Genomic DNA, 15708 nt, shown 5'->3' on the forward strand with positions numbered 1-15708 from the left:
TGCTTTTATTTATTTTGCACGCAACATTTAGCCTGATGTATGCCTGCCTTTGCATTTTCATTTTCATTTAAATATTGAATTTTTTTTACAACAGTAATGGAAGTGTGACATGTAAAAATTGTTTGCCAATGGTCAGTTACAGAAGCAAAGCAGGAAAAAAGAAGAAATTAATTTCACCACAAAAATTGAAAATTGTCGCCATTGAGGCATGGTTTTTATATGTATGAGTTAAATCGGCTGCTGATTTCTTCTTCGTTATGCTGCTATTTGCCAAGAAAAGTTTTTGTTTTATGTGTGTAGAATAAAAAAAAAATACATTAATATTTAAACATAAATTATAATTTAGCATCACATGTAAGTATACTTACTGAATTTATATTAATATGATATATTTTACAATTGTGAGGGGTTTGGGGTGTCTATACTGGATGTTTGATGAATATAGGTGTTGAATTCCTGTTTATCATCGAACATGATTTACTGATTTTATGTATTTTGCACTTAATATACTTAATCTTGTGGTTTTAACAAGCTTTAATCACTAGTTCTGCTCTTATGGTCTTTTACAGTCCATAGAGCAGTGGTTTCCAAACATTTTAATAAGGAACACGGTAAACATTCAAAAAATGCCAAAAAATCCTAAACTATGTCAATAATACCCTAACAGACATAACCTGCTCTTGCGAGCACGCTCTTTGTGGAAAAGTGAGTAAAAATTCCAAAATTTTGCATGTTCAGTCACACCAATCTTGTCATCCTACAGTGCTAAAGACATTCCCGATCAAAAAATTCCACAAAACCTCATTTATACAAATAGAAAATGGATTAACGTCACGATTATAATAAAAAAGTCTAATTCAAACATTTCCGATTTCCTGTTGGTGTGTTAAACAATTATGGCTACCTTACAATGTGCCTCACAGTGTATTATTGTTGCTACTTGTTAGGTCTACAAAGGAAATGTTTTCGAAATTGTTTACATATTTACGCTTACCTTTAACTCATTCCAACAGTTTGACGACATCGTGCATATATATTTTATATTCGCATTATCACCCTCATTCGTTACGTTGTATTCATTTTTTGTTGTATTGGATATAGGATATACCTATGGATAAAGGTTCATATGTTTATCAATATTGACACAATAAATAATTCACATGAGACTGTATGTGCGAATATTTGCTGTATGTGGAATGCTCGCTACAACTTCATATTGTGTGGGTCTGATTAAAATTGTTTTTTTTCTTGCTGCTGTTACTATTTACACTCAATGACTGTATAAGTCTATTGTGGATATGTTATTAATTATCAGTTTTTTTTCGTCCTTTTCTTACATTTTTCTGTACGTCATGCATCTTGATATTAAATTATATCGATATGAAGACTTTAATACTATCTTGGGACGTGATCTATTTATAGTTGAGTTGTGGATGGATTTTTTCTTTTTTTTGGGTAACGAGGAAATATTTTTGGGTTTTTATGAAAAAATATAGTAATAAAGGATATCTATTTATTTTTTCTTGGAATTTCCGCATAAAATTGATTTTGGTAAATGAAGTAAGTGATTGAATATTGATGAGTCATGGTATGATGAGTATGTGCCTTAAAATTATACAATATGATATTGTTGGAAGGAATAAGATAAATTATATTGACAATAAAACATATCAGACACATTAAGGTCAGAAAAGTCAATGAACAGGCATAGATTAACCTTTTTTCTATATTATTAAGGCTAATCGGAACTGACACTTGATTTTGGACTGAATTTCGGTCAATTCTTTCATGGATGACATTGTATGGATTGATATCAAAATCAATAGAATCTCAAGACTGTTCAAGACATTCAGAAATTGCGCAAAAACATGAAATAACTTTCAAACCCTAAAGTCTGTCAATTTACGTCATCTAATTTATTTTCACAGAAATGAAACAATAACATTCTGAATAATAAACCCAAAATCAATACATGAAGCCCATAAATTTACATAAATTATTTTTTCCAAGGCAAGCAAAATTTTTAATTCCAATTTATTAAAGCAGCAATGCAAACAAATAACATAAAGTCCTCGAATTCTTTTCCTCTCTAGCATCATCAAAATTATCTCAAAAGATTTAAGCTTCTTATTGCAATAACAACACACATGCAGACATGAAAAGGAAACGTATCAAACTTTTAATCCATCAGGTCAACAAGATGAAGTACTTTTATATGATGAAGGAGGAGATCCATATTATGTGTATAAGATTATAAGCATAAGTGTATGTTATACATATTTTTCATCACATTCAAGATTTCTTTTTGTGCTACCAAATATTTTCTTTTTTTCATGTTCAAACCAATTCACATAATCAAAATATGTATAAAGAAGAAATTGACAGGGTTGGTGATGTAGACTGTGATTCTGGGTATCTGTTGGAAATTTACTAGAAAATTTGTATGAACATGAAAGTGTTAGTGTAAGCTGAAAGGCGTCAATGAAGCGAAATTTCAGGTTTCGGTTCCTAATTGCTGCTGCACAAGCAGCAGAGCTGGATGTCGACTCGAATTAACTGGAAATTGTGAGCTCCTCATGTATGTGAACAACTTGTTGAATTTTTCACAATCAAAAAAGACCCAAAACCCGTGGATCAGTCAAGAATCAATCACACCAAATACATATGCTTAGACACGAGCCTCTCAAGTCACATCTTCTCTAACCACAGTCATATCAAAGATACAACCCTGAAAATATCATTTAAAAAATCTACAAAAAATGCAAACGATTGTAAAATATGATAAATTACCCCTTAAAATACTAGCTTTCCGCATGCTTAAACATTAATTGAGACATTTTTTTTTGCTGTTAGATTTCCTCATCACACTATGTATATGCATGATATCCTCACACATAATATTTTCTCCCGCATTCATACATCTGTATTCATAGCGACTGAATTTGCTCATAAAGCTATGTCAATTTATCACAGTTCACATCGGTTGATGATGATGATTAAATTTGAAAGCGTTGTAGGCCATTTGCTGTGTCAAAATGGGAAGTGAAATGAAATTTACAGTAAAAAAAGCTGTGACGGGAAGAAGGGAAAAAATATTTAATTGAAACAAATTTTCTCACATCAGCATGAATGAATAGAATTTATATGGTTTGAGTTTGAGTTGAGGAACTAAGCCATATAAATGAAGGAGGATGAAAAAAAAAAATACACACAGCTACAGATAGGATTAAATAATTGTACAGATAAAGTTGAGTAAAACTTGATCTATCTTCTATAATTTTTTTATTAAACAACTTCTCAGAAAGTTTACAACAAAGAGAAGCGGAAGTTTTTTAATTTCAATTAGAATTGACAGTTTTGAATTACTTGATGATGTATTTTAATTGGATTTTGTGGGATGGTTAAGGAGGCTTGAGCTATGTAGAATTTGATGTTTTTCTTGTAGTATTTAAATTGAATTGTAGTATTTCAATTAAATTGATTAGGGTCTAAATTGGAGCTGATTAAGGTGTATGGATTATAACAGCTGATTAAAGTCGATTCTGAGTTGTAATGACAAATTCGAATCCTTATGAAATTCGTGATGATTTGAGTTCTGGGCTTGAAATTGTCCTTCCACTCCCCCTTAGCAACCCTTTGCTAGTTTGTATTACAACAATTATCCAGTAGACAATTTAGAACATGTTTATACACCCTAACCAGAGAGATTGATAAGCCTCCAAAAGAGGCAATTTCACAATGAAGGGTTGCCTAGTCTGACCCTAACAGCTAAGCTTTGTCTATTATGGGTAATTTCAAATCTTGCATTTTTGTAGAAAAGCCAAATATAATATTTTAGGCGCTTGTGACTCTAGTGTGGAGCCTAATTCTCTACGATCACTAATATCAGCCCTTTCTATGCCAATTGTCTCTCGTAAGTCCTCAACATCTCGCCTACCTCCTGTACATCCATCTGAAAACTACATTAACAAAATCATAAAATTTAAAACAATTCCAAATATTCCCAAAAAATAAATAATCTCCTTAATATGATTAAAATTTTTTATAGAGCATATTAAACATTTTTTTATTCTCCTCATCACATCCTAATTGATGAAAACCACTCGAAATTGTGTTTGTTTTTATACAAAAAAAAAGAATGAAAGAAACTTTTTTGATCAATATTTATATAAAGAATTAAAAGAAGAAGAAGCGGAATTGATGTAAAGTGTATGTAAGATTAAAATATCTTGAGAATGTCAAGATATATACAGAATATTTGCTTAAATGTTACATACAGCGAGTGGTTTTAATTACAAAAAAAGCAAGACTATCTCTCTTGAATTTTACGTGATAAAAGCTGAAGAGCTTTTGATGCACAAAAAAAGAGGAATAATTAACATTACAATACTTTTTTTGTGTACATATTGAGTGCTTTTAGAAGATACTTCAACATTGCGTTAAGTTAGGGATGCTGTACGATGAAAATGTTAATGGGCAGGAGTCAATGAATATTCATATCGCTTTAATTGCTTCTTCTCTCATCTCTGATGTTATGTTTCATTCTCTCCATCATCCTACCATTCATTCCGATAGAAAATTTGCACATTCAGTAAGCGATAAACCAAAAGTAGCACTCGTGCGCATAAATGCTTTCATAAAGTATAATGTGCAATGAGTGTAACTATTAAATCAATAAGGGATTCTTACTTTTTCCCTATTTTCCATTTTTCCTCGTTTTAATTTTTTTCGCATTCGCAAAAAATGGTAGATGTGGAAACAGTAAAGTTATGTTAAAGTTCAAAAAAATTGAACCATTGAGCAACAAAAAAGAAGAGTTTCGAATGAACTGCTCCACATTCAGCTAATTCTTTGAACAACCTTGAGCAATTTCTATTTCTCTCTAACTCATTTCATATATGTGAACAGAATTTGTGCTTTATAATAGTTTGTAAAATAGGGTGATGGTCATGATTGTAACAGCAACAATGAGAACGATTGAACTGATTATATTCATGTACTTTATGATACACATGCGATTTGAATCTTTCATTTCTGCTCCTTCTCTCTCTCCCCAAAGAATTTATTCGATGAATCGAAGCTTTTTCATCTTGAAAATTCAAAAATTTTGTTGAGGGTGCTGGATTGGAACTGAAATGTTCATTCAGATAGAGATTTTATTTTTTCAAGTAGGGCGATATCTAGTTCGTTTTGGAAATCTGCATATTTTTATATGGATGGTGAAAATTTTCTGTGCTCAGGTGGATGAGTGGGGAAATTGGTGTACTTAAAGTTTACGGACGATTTGATTTGGGGAGGCTAAATTACTTTTTGTTGAAGTTTTTAAAGCTTGTGACTTTTTGAATTGGATTCTGGGTGGCATTTTTGATTTTTGAAGAGTAAAAGCTTATTTTTGGAAATTTTCTTCCATCAATTTTGAGGTGTTGTCCAAACTATGTCCTAGTACATTATGAAGAGGACAATTTCGATCGATACTTACCATTTCTAAGCCCAAAAGCAGAGCTTGAAGTCGACTTGAGTTTCTTACGGACCCAAGTCGACATTTTCATACAAAATCTCCAAAACTCCCACCTGCGCAGTATGGCCTAGGGCAGATTCGGTAAAATACAGTACATGGTCAATCTCACGCCAGCCTAGAGTGGAACTTGGATCCAAATAGTTCCCCCGTTCCACGCTGTGTGCTTTCAAGGTTCATGTATTTTAAATAAAAATCTATCTATCGAACTCATCAGCATACACTCTAACTCAGCATCATTCAAAATCTCTCCATCAAACTCCTTGTGCTCTAGAATTTAAGCATCTAAACATTCCACCCCCAATTCAATATCTTACACAGCAATTCAAAAAATGAAAATTGGTTTGTCTTCTATTAGACAATAAGCTATGCAGTGAGAGACACTAAAGATTTACAGCCATAATAAGCAGAGACGATAGTTTTTATGACAAATCGAATTTTCATTTCTCCCCTCATTTTTATTTTCCATTTATGGATTCAACTGTCATCTTGAATCTCAAATTTCACTTGAATTTTTTAGAGAAACGAGATCGTTTATCAAATAAAATTTAAGGAAAATGGGACACAAAAAATCGTCAATTATTCTTCTCATGGCAAAAAAAAGTCGTCTCATCATCGTCGGTTCTCAATTTTCTCATTCAATTCTTTCCCTTTCCTTTATTTCTTCATTCTGTATTTATTCCATCATCAATTGACATTGCAAATATAACAAAAAATAAAAAAAATACGAAGAAATGCCATTCCTCATCCATTTGACCTTCAATATTCTCTTCTATCATCTCTCGATTATGCTTCTTGTGTATACACATATATATGTATGTACCTAATCTTATCTTTCCTTTTCTCTTTTGTCTGTATACATTGTTCAATTGCTATATCGTTTGATTTATTTTTATTTATAATAATCTCAATATTAGCAAAATAATGGCATAAAAAAGAACTTGTTGGCTTCTTTTATTATTTCCGCATTTTTCCTTCAAATTTAATTCAAATGAAAGAGAAATTTTTGTTTTTTTTTTTGGGGATTTTTGTGATGGAAATGGGGTGAATGCGATGACTTTGTCTGGTTGACTATTGGTTATTATTATAGAACAGTAAAGCTTCTCCTGCTAAGTGGACATAGCTAGGTAATATCTAGTATTAGACGTGATTTAATTAGTCATTTAACTTGACGTTAATCAATGGAACTTTATAGCAACTAGACATAAGGACTCTCCATATAATTTTTCAAATATGTCATTAATCGTCCTTAACTCAAGTTGCAAAGGCTAGTACATCGATAAATCGCTAGTGATTGATGGGGGGAGTAAATGAGCCAAATCTTTACCTAGTTATATGTTCACTCGAGGCTGCCTTATAGTCATTGAGAAATAAAGGTTAATCGATCCAAAATCCACAACCATTCCGGTGTATCTCTGGTATGGTACCAGATTTAAACCGACTCCAATTCAGAATCACGCCAGCATAGGTTGATTTGTGATCGTTTAGACTTTTGATCCTTAACTCTTTCGTAAATGACACAGTAAAATTCAAAAATGCGCTCAATCCACCCATCCCCAAGACTCATTTTCAAATATTTTTTTCATGCCTTAGCTATTATCATTCAATGGCTTGGAAATGGAAATAAAAATATGGAGTAGAAGAAGAACTTGTCGCAGGGATGAGGGGTAGGACAATAAAAAGCTATTGCGAAAAGCTAAAAAAATGGAGCAAAAAAAAACAGAGCAAGAAAAAGAATATTCAATGAAAATATAGAATTTGATGTACATAAAGCCTTCTATTTCCCATTTCTGTGTAATGAAATTGCTTCTGTCATAAGCCATAAAATGATTTTTCTTCTTAACGTCCACACAAAAAAAAAGAAAAATTCTTTTACCTTTTGTCATCGTCGTCAACGCTTGTCGCAAAAACAACAATTCATTGTTTTACAGTCAATGTTTGATCATCGAACAATGTTTGAATCTTATGCAATAGGAAAGCATGCATAAAATGGAAATGGAAATATATTTTTTTTGTTCCTCTCTCTGTAACTTTGTCTCTTCTCTGAGTATGTAAATGCTTACTGTTGGATGTAAATCGTATCCCATCTAATCGTATTAAGCTCATTCCTCTTCATCATCTCCATTTCTCGATCTATATGTTACACATTATTTATTCTGATACTTTTTTTGTCGCAGAAAATTGAATATTTTGTGTCTGACTGTATATGATGAACATGAACGAATTTATGATTATTTGGAATAGATACATATGGATATTGATATATGTAAACGATAAACAGTGAGAGATTATAGTAAAAAAAGAAACTTTCAATGTTATGCTAAAGCTACATAAAAGGCAGAAGTTCAAAAGAAAAACAACAGAGCACAAAAAAAAAGTTTATGGAAAGGAATGAATGTGTGTGATGGAAGAGACATGCGCTTCAAAATACGCAAAAAACTAAGCAGTATGAAGCAAAGTAGCAGCAGCACATTCTAATATTCTCATCGACAAGTTACAGAGAATACAATTTTTTTTTGTGTATCCTTCATCATCGGTTGCTTCAGCACCGAGTCACAAAACAGTTCTTGGTGTGTTTATATCAAATTTCATTACGTACATATGTGTATAATATTCGCGCAAAATGTCACATCGGTGTCGAAATCTCATAAATAAATAAAAATGGAATAAAAATGTGTAACTGATAACCATGTGTGTATATCATATTATAGTCATAGGAGAAGAGTAAGAGAGACGCATCAAAAGTTATGGCAATAAATTTTGATACATTTTTGTTTCCCTTCTCCTCGTGGTGTCGTGTGTGCTTTTGTGTCTACCTATTTGCTAATTCTATAGATACTTCTTGTCGAGTATAGATACAAGAAGGCAACGGAAAACGATTAAAGGAAGCTGCTCTCTTGTGTGTTGCGCTTTTCACACCATTATGATAACTGTTAATGTAAGACGACGGCACTTGACGGTGGGTTTCATTTATTGTCATTCTGTCGTATGTACATCAAGCATTATCTTTTGTCTTTATGCTTGTCATTTTCATCTTCTTCCTCTTTACATCTTCATCCTCTTCAACAAAAATTTCATCCTACAAACTTTTCATGTTATACACATACACATACATACTCATAAATGAATAACGGAAAGACAATAATAATAATAAGAAAGTAAGAAATGACATAGAAAATTTAAAGGATGTAAATTCATTGTCATTATTTATTTATGGAGGAGAATGAGAGAAAAGCAAGATCAAAAAAGCATTTCATGCTTTTGCTTTTAACGGAACATTCACACACAAGACGATTGTCTCTCAAAATACAGCTTTTGAATGATGAAGGCTCCACTGGGGGAAGCTTTTGTTGTTGTTGCAATTTTGAGAAGACATTCAAGGACTTACTAGAATTGGTGGGTGCTTTAAGTTTGGCGGGATGTTAGATTTTCTTGAAATTAGAGTGGATTGACTAGGTACGACCGGGTTTCAGGAGAATTGTTGGTTCTTAAGGCATTTCCAAAGGACTCAGCATATTCGCTAGGATGCCATATTTTTGGCATAACATAGTAAGTCAACAGCTCCCCAGGAAATGCAAACAAATCTTCAAAAATATGAAAATAATAAAAAGCAGCTATTTAAATGTAGAGATAAGACAATAATACCCTAACGAGATGTAATTAAATTATACAAGGATGGAATTTGCATTAAACAGCACACAGCATACGATGAGTGTGTACTCTCTGTAGATTTATTCTTAAATTCGTCCATAATAATTTTGTTTTTCACGAGATATCTTCCAAGAAGGAAGATGGGAATTTATAAGTCAATGATGAGGATGTTAAGGATCCCATGCTGAGAGTCTTAAGGAGCTAATGACGGGAATCAAAAGTTTAAGAAGTAATGAGGAGTTTTGAGTACTGAGAAATTTACCTGCCCATCTCTGCTACATAACAACGACCATGAAAGTTCACAAACAAATATTTCGCCGAATTGTTGTTCTGATGGTTAATAATGGGAGTATAAAGGTAGCTCAAGGATAATTTAGAATACAATAAAGGAACCATCCTCTGCAAATTGCTATATTTATCCAATTATCCTTGAACAATCAACCATTTTAAACCCTTTTTTCATATCCACCATCTTGCCTAGATCCTCTAATAAATTTACAGCAAATTTATTCCTAAATGTCAGTTTATTGACATTTATGGATGTTTAAATGACTTACAATTTACGATTCATAAAATTTGAATATAAAAATCAAAAAATGTTTGCCTGAACCTTCATAACATCTCTTATGAGATTCATTTAACATTGATTTAATATTGTCAATTCCAATAAAGATCAAATTCACAAATCAACACCTTTTTAATTTCCATCCATAATATTTTCTTGGCATTAATTCAAGAATATTATTGTCATCATTTCTAAGTCAGACTTGGCTATACCATGGCAAAATATTGTTATTGGTTTAAATCATGGCTTAATTAAAAAGTAATCAAATCAATTTGTGTTAGGTTAAATGGAGATGGACGAGGTGATAATTACTTTCTAATTGAAATTTCAAACGATCGAAAGGCGTGGAGAGTTTCTTTTTGGAACTTGTCTGATGGATTGGAATATGCACGAAAATTGATTGCGCTTTGATTACATGCGGTGGATAATTTTCATTTGGATGGTCTGTAATTTGGGATTTTATGGATGATTTTGATTGATTTTTTGGTTATAATTGCTGATTTTCATAGTTCTGTTGGTCTAGCGATTACAATTTTAGAATGCATCCATAAAGAGTGCTTAGTAAGATGGAATTAAAGGGTTGAAGAGATGAAGGAAGAAGGGCTAGGCTGTCCATAGTCATATTTCGTTCCTATTCGATTCTATGTCTACTAATTACTATTTCATCTAGCTTAGTAACTAGACCTATTCCCTAATTGCCCCAGGAATCGACTTCAAGGTCATGTTAAATTGCCTTAAAGTCAATCCGACACATAGTCAACTCTATATTCAACACCCCATTCAAGACATTGATTTCTTTCATCAAAATTCAGATATCTGAGCATTTCCTTTTTGAATCATTGATAACTGACACAGGCACTTAATATTTTATAGCATACCAATGCCATTGAAATGATATCCGATATTCCGTATCGAGTGTTAATTTCAAAATCTGCTTGAAATATTAAACTTTCAATATTCAAAGCACTTAGATTGTATTGCTCGGCTCACAACAATCTCATGCTCTTGAAACATAAGTGATATCCATTAAGATCAAAGATTAAGCATCCATTTACTCCTTTAAAATGTATTTATTTTCATCACTTTGTGTAGTACTTATTGAGTGCCTTATTGTCTATTGAGAATGCAATGACTACTTTAAGAATCCTTTTGATTTATAAATCACAGTAATCCACTTTAGTAAAACCATCCATAAATTTTTTCACACCATTAAAAAAGCCAGAAGTTGCCATTAACTGCACGTGGTGCCCAAACGGCATATTATGGCAATGATGATGAAGCACGTCATCATTTTTTGTGTCTGGCCAAATAAGAAACTTAATAAACTACCCCTAAAGCTCATCAATACTCATCATTTGAGATAGCTTTAAGTAACAAACTGAAACTCGTTCCATCCATCCATCCCGTCCACGCACTCATTCATTATTATTATTTTTTTCTCCTTCCGTTTCATCTCTTCGTCCATGGCAAATAATTATCGGAGACAAGTCATTAATTTCCAGCTTGTATCGTCCACAGAACAGCGTGAGAAAGGCAAAGTGGTAGACATAAAAGCACAAAAATGTCGAAAATATATTTTTTGGCAGGCTGCACACAAGACTTTTTAATAAATTTATTTTATTTGTAATGGAAACTGATAAAAGCTCAACATTTCATGTTGCCGTATTAATTTTCACTCTCTTCTCGTCTACTATATGTGTGCTTCTACGATGTGCTGTATAGAAATGGAAAAGAAAGTATACACACAGCAGCAGCAATAGCAAAAAAAGCATATATACAGAGCATTGTGTAAAAAAGGAAGAAAAAAAAAGTATAAAGAAGGAAAAAAAAAATCGGAGGCGAAAAATATAAAACCCGGCAGTAGCAATATGGCGGATTGTGTATCCGAAAGGAAATATTTTTCGCCTCGCACTCAAAAATTTATTTTAACATGAACGGAAAGAGTTTATAAAGTGAAAATTGTTATAATCTTATTGATAACTTAGTTAGCTTTGATATTTAATTCAAAATTTAATTCAACAATTGCTAAAAATTTGTTAAAATGTGACTAAAAAAAGTTGAGTGCAACGAGATACATGATGTGAATGTGTAGTGGTGGTGGTGCGGTGATAGATTGGCAATTACATTGCTGTCAATGTTTGTTGTTATTGTTATTGTTGTAGATATCATGCAAGGCTCCTCTTTATTGCCTCAATAAATCTCTATTAAATAAATAATACTCTCGTTTGAGTAATTAAAATGAGATTTATTAAGTTTTGGTGGATGTAAGGAAAATGCGCTAAAAAGAAGAAAGTTCATGGACTTTAAAGAGACTCTCTGTGCGTAAGGAAAAGTGATTTAAACCTCAAAAATAAACTTAAAACTGAACTGTATGTTATATCTGTAATTTAATCCCTTATAACCCTTTATCAGACCTCCCTTCAGCTTGTGCTTTATTTAATACATAAAAAATAAAAATGAAAGTGTAAGAAGCAAGAAAAATGTTGAGTGTGAGTGAGAGTAATTAAGCAGCATCCAAAAAAACCTTTTTCGGTTGAGTGCCGAAAAATTTATTGTGTGTGAGGCTTTAAAAGCTTTTCGTAGTACAACTATTTTCTGTGAATTATGTTTATTCACCTCATATCTACACATCATATTATCTCTCTATCTCTATCTCTCTCTCGCTCAGATCTCCCAAGTGATTTAGTCGTGTGCTCTTTATTTATACACAATATATTTTTTGCGGAACAGTTAAAATAAAGAAGTAAGAAGAACTTAGAGGATGTAAATTTTGATTATGAGTAGTAAAAAAAGGCAAGAAGTTGTAAAACAGCAGAAGCATTTTTCTTCTCAGTCACGATCGATATTTGAAGCAAACAACAATAATAATGAGAATAAAATAAAACAGTGGGCATGATGTGAATGGTGATTCTAAGTTGCCGGATATTTTTTGTTCTGAAATGGTCATTGGATGGAATGAGAAAAGGGAGTTGGGGAAATTTGGGTTGTAAATAGTAATTAGGAGGATGAAATTTAAAAATTCATAATAATTTATAATCTTATTGTATGGAAATATGCTTCTAATCGTATGGTCTAGTCATATACTAGACTAATGATGCTCTTTTGTTACTAACCGAACAGACAAGTTGCATGCTCAATTCTATTGACTGAGCACACTTAATATTGACCACTTTATATGCTAAAAGCAGGAATTGAATACTTAATCCTCGATTAATGTAAATCCGATCGAGTATCAATCCCTGGCAATAAGGCTAATAATATCTAAACATGTGGGAATTCGCAAGATCAACACAATCAAGTCTATATTTAAGAATTAATCCCATGACGACATAACCTTCTGTAGGTTACAAGCGGAGGTTGTGAGCGAGCTGCGATTTCATTATACATTATTTGAAAGATTAGGCATTAAAAATTGTTTGATGACAAATCTAAGAACCTAATGAATGCTCTGAAGTAATTAAATCTTAAAAGCCGAAACTTATTGACGTAAGGTTAGCCTTTGGGATCAAAACACCTACGACTAAAATGAGAAGAAAAGTAAAAATCTCAATATAAAATATGAAAATTGCCATCTCGACAAACTTCTAACTGAACCCCTATTACTCGGTCAATGAACTAATTCAGTGTACTCAACTCATTTTCTGGTTTCAAAATTTGCATATCCATTTTAATTAATAATTAGGGATCGATCATGAATATTCAGAAATGAAATTGAATATTTTATTAAATAATTAAAAACATGCAGCATGTGTATTATTTGTAGGGTGACTATCTGATTGAATTTTTGATTATGTGCTTCAGTAATCAAACTAATCGGCAATATGAAGCTAAAAGCAGGTCGAAAGTTAGCTTAAGGAAACTTTCAGCAAGTAGGTTAGTTGTCATCTTTACCATGTCCGTATGGACAACCTGACATAATGAATAGTAATTAATCTGATATAATGTATAAGTAGAATAAGTTGGGTATCTAGATATATTTTTCTGAAGCTGTGAAGAGCTTCAATGCATTAAAAATAGACTTATTCCGAATTCACAACTCCAAGAAATTCTAACCCAGAACTGTCAAATATGTCCAATCAAACAACTTTATCGTCCCAAATCTCTAGATAATCAAAGAATTCGATTATCAAAAGGCATCAAATGACCGTCTTTCCTGAGAAATCTCAAAAGCCCTTTTTTCTCATTATAATCTGTCAGCTTCCTCAAAATCTTGTCTATTGAGAGATTTGAACAAGTTTCTCGGAAGGAACTAAATTTATTGTAAGAATAGATTGTGTTGGTCTTACAATTTCATGGATGATTGTTTATTCTGTATGATTATTGCATTACATCACGTGTTGATCGACTAGCTATCCCAAATTGTACGTAGCAGCAACAAAAAGCTTTTTAAATTAGAACCTCTAAAAATAAATGCGAGATACTGACTGTGTAACTTTTTTTTTATATTTATAATTCTTTGGAGATTAATTATCTGCTATAACCTTCTATGCTTTAACCCAACTGCCACTTCCTATCCTTTTTATATCTTCTCTCTGTATTATGCTGTATATTAAACTCGTCTGTCTTTATTTCAAAAATTTTTTCAATTCTTCTTTCTCATCTCCAATGATGTTAACTTGTGCCTTATTCTACATCACTCAAAAAGAATTCTGATGTAGTTCTGAAAAAAATTATTGGCGTGCCATCATGTGGCATACTGGCTTGTTAATGAAATCTATGTGCGGCGACACCCTGTCGAAAGGGAACATTTTTCGCTAAAATAGAATGTACGATACCACAAAAGCCAATAGTATAGTGGCAGGCAGCATTAATAATAAGTATAGTCGTGTGTATAGAATTATATTGACTTATTTAATGCAAAAGGCACCATCAATATAAACTTTGAAAAATGAGTAGCATATAAATTTAAAATGTATGTCTTGTCTGTAGCTATATCATTCACAAATACATGCAAGAGTAAGTTTTTAGTTTGAGAAAACAATAGATGAATTTTGAGGAAGAGGATTTACTGTGGTTTTGAGGATTAAAATTTTATGAGAATATGTTAATGGGCTTGGACGCAAATAACGTTCCATTTTTTTTCAAAATTTCAACGAAAAAAAATAATTTTTTTCAAAAACAGATTACTAATTATGTTAATTAAACTAATTTAAAGCATGATTTGCTTCCGTAGAGTAATCTAATCTTAAAAAGGAACATAAAATCTTTATGCTCCCAAAATTTAAATCATAATAAATACATAAATTTAGCGATTTTTATTAATTTTTCTGAAAAGTTTTAAAAAATGGAACAAAAATTCACACTCAGTAATTGAGATATTTTTTGAATTTTTGCATTAATTAAAGCACTAATCATAGCAAATTATATACCAAAATGTTGGTTTTATGAATTTCTACAATAATAACTATCAAAAGTGATCCTAAAAAGTCCAACTAAGGAGAAAAATGCCTTTAACTTCAAATTACTGAGTGTGAATTTCTAAACGGCCATGCCATAATAGAAATTCAGCAAATTTGGGATTCAAACTTTTTTGTTTTGGTTCCGAAAATCACAACAAACTGATGCTTTCACGTGCATGCATATTACATAGTTTCTCCTACATCCCATAGTGTAATGTTGTATGTGACTTACAAAAAAAAAATAAAATGCATGCTGAAAAATTTCTGTGTTTTTTGGATTATGCGCGGAAATGAGTGAAAATTTTTCCCATTTTTTGCATTTTTTTTTATGTCGAGCTCTCATTCTACACATTTACACATGATTGTGTTGAATTTTAATCGGCCGACTGACTGAGTGAATGATTATGGATAAACAATGTTTAAATTTACATAGACAAGTTCTATCCCCTCCTCCTAGCTCGATTATCAACATTGCATACTCAATTACATTGATTTATACATAAACATCTATCAGATCGCACGTAAATGTTATTTTATTTGTTGTGTACGAAGCAGGAAGTAATGTGAAAATTGAAAAA

The 15708-nt window shown here is 31.9% G+C and overlaps 1 protein-coding gene across 3 annotated transcripts in view; it reads left to right on the top strand.

The window, feature by feature from the left end:
* The window catches only part of Sh (Potassium voltage-gated channel protein Shaker), a 189751-nt gene that overhangs the window by 59385 nt on the left and 114658 nt on the right, over nt 1-15708 (top strand). The gene's annotated exons all lie outside the window — the stretch shown is intronic.

The sequence above is a fragment of the Chironomus tepperi genome, unplaced genomic scaffold, assembly GCF_022539635.2.
Source record: "Chironomus tepperi strain 1889 unplaced genomic scaffold, CSIRO-AGI_Ctep_v1 contig_196, whole genome shotgun sequence".
In the NCBI taxonomy this organism is placed as follows: Eukaryota; Metazoa; Arthropoda; class Insecta; order Diptera; family Chironomidae; genus Chironomus; species Chironomus tepperi.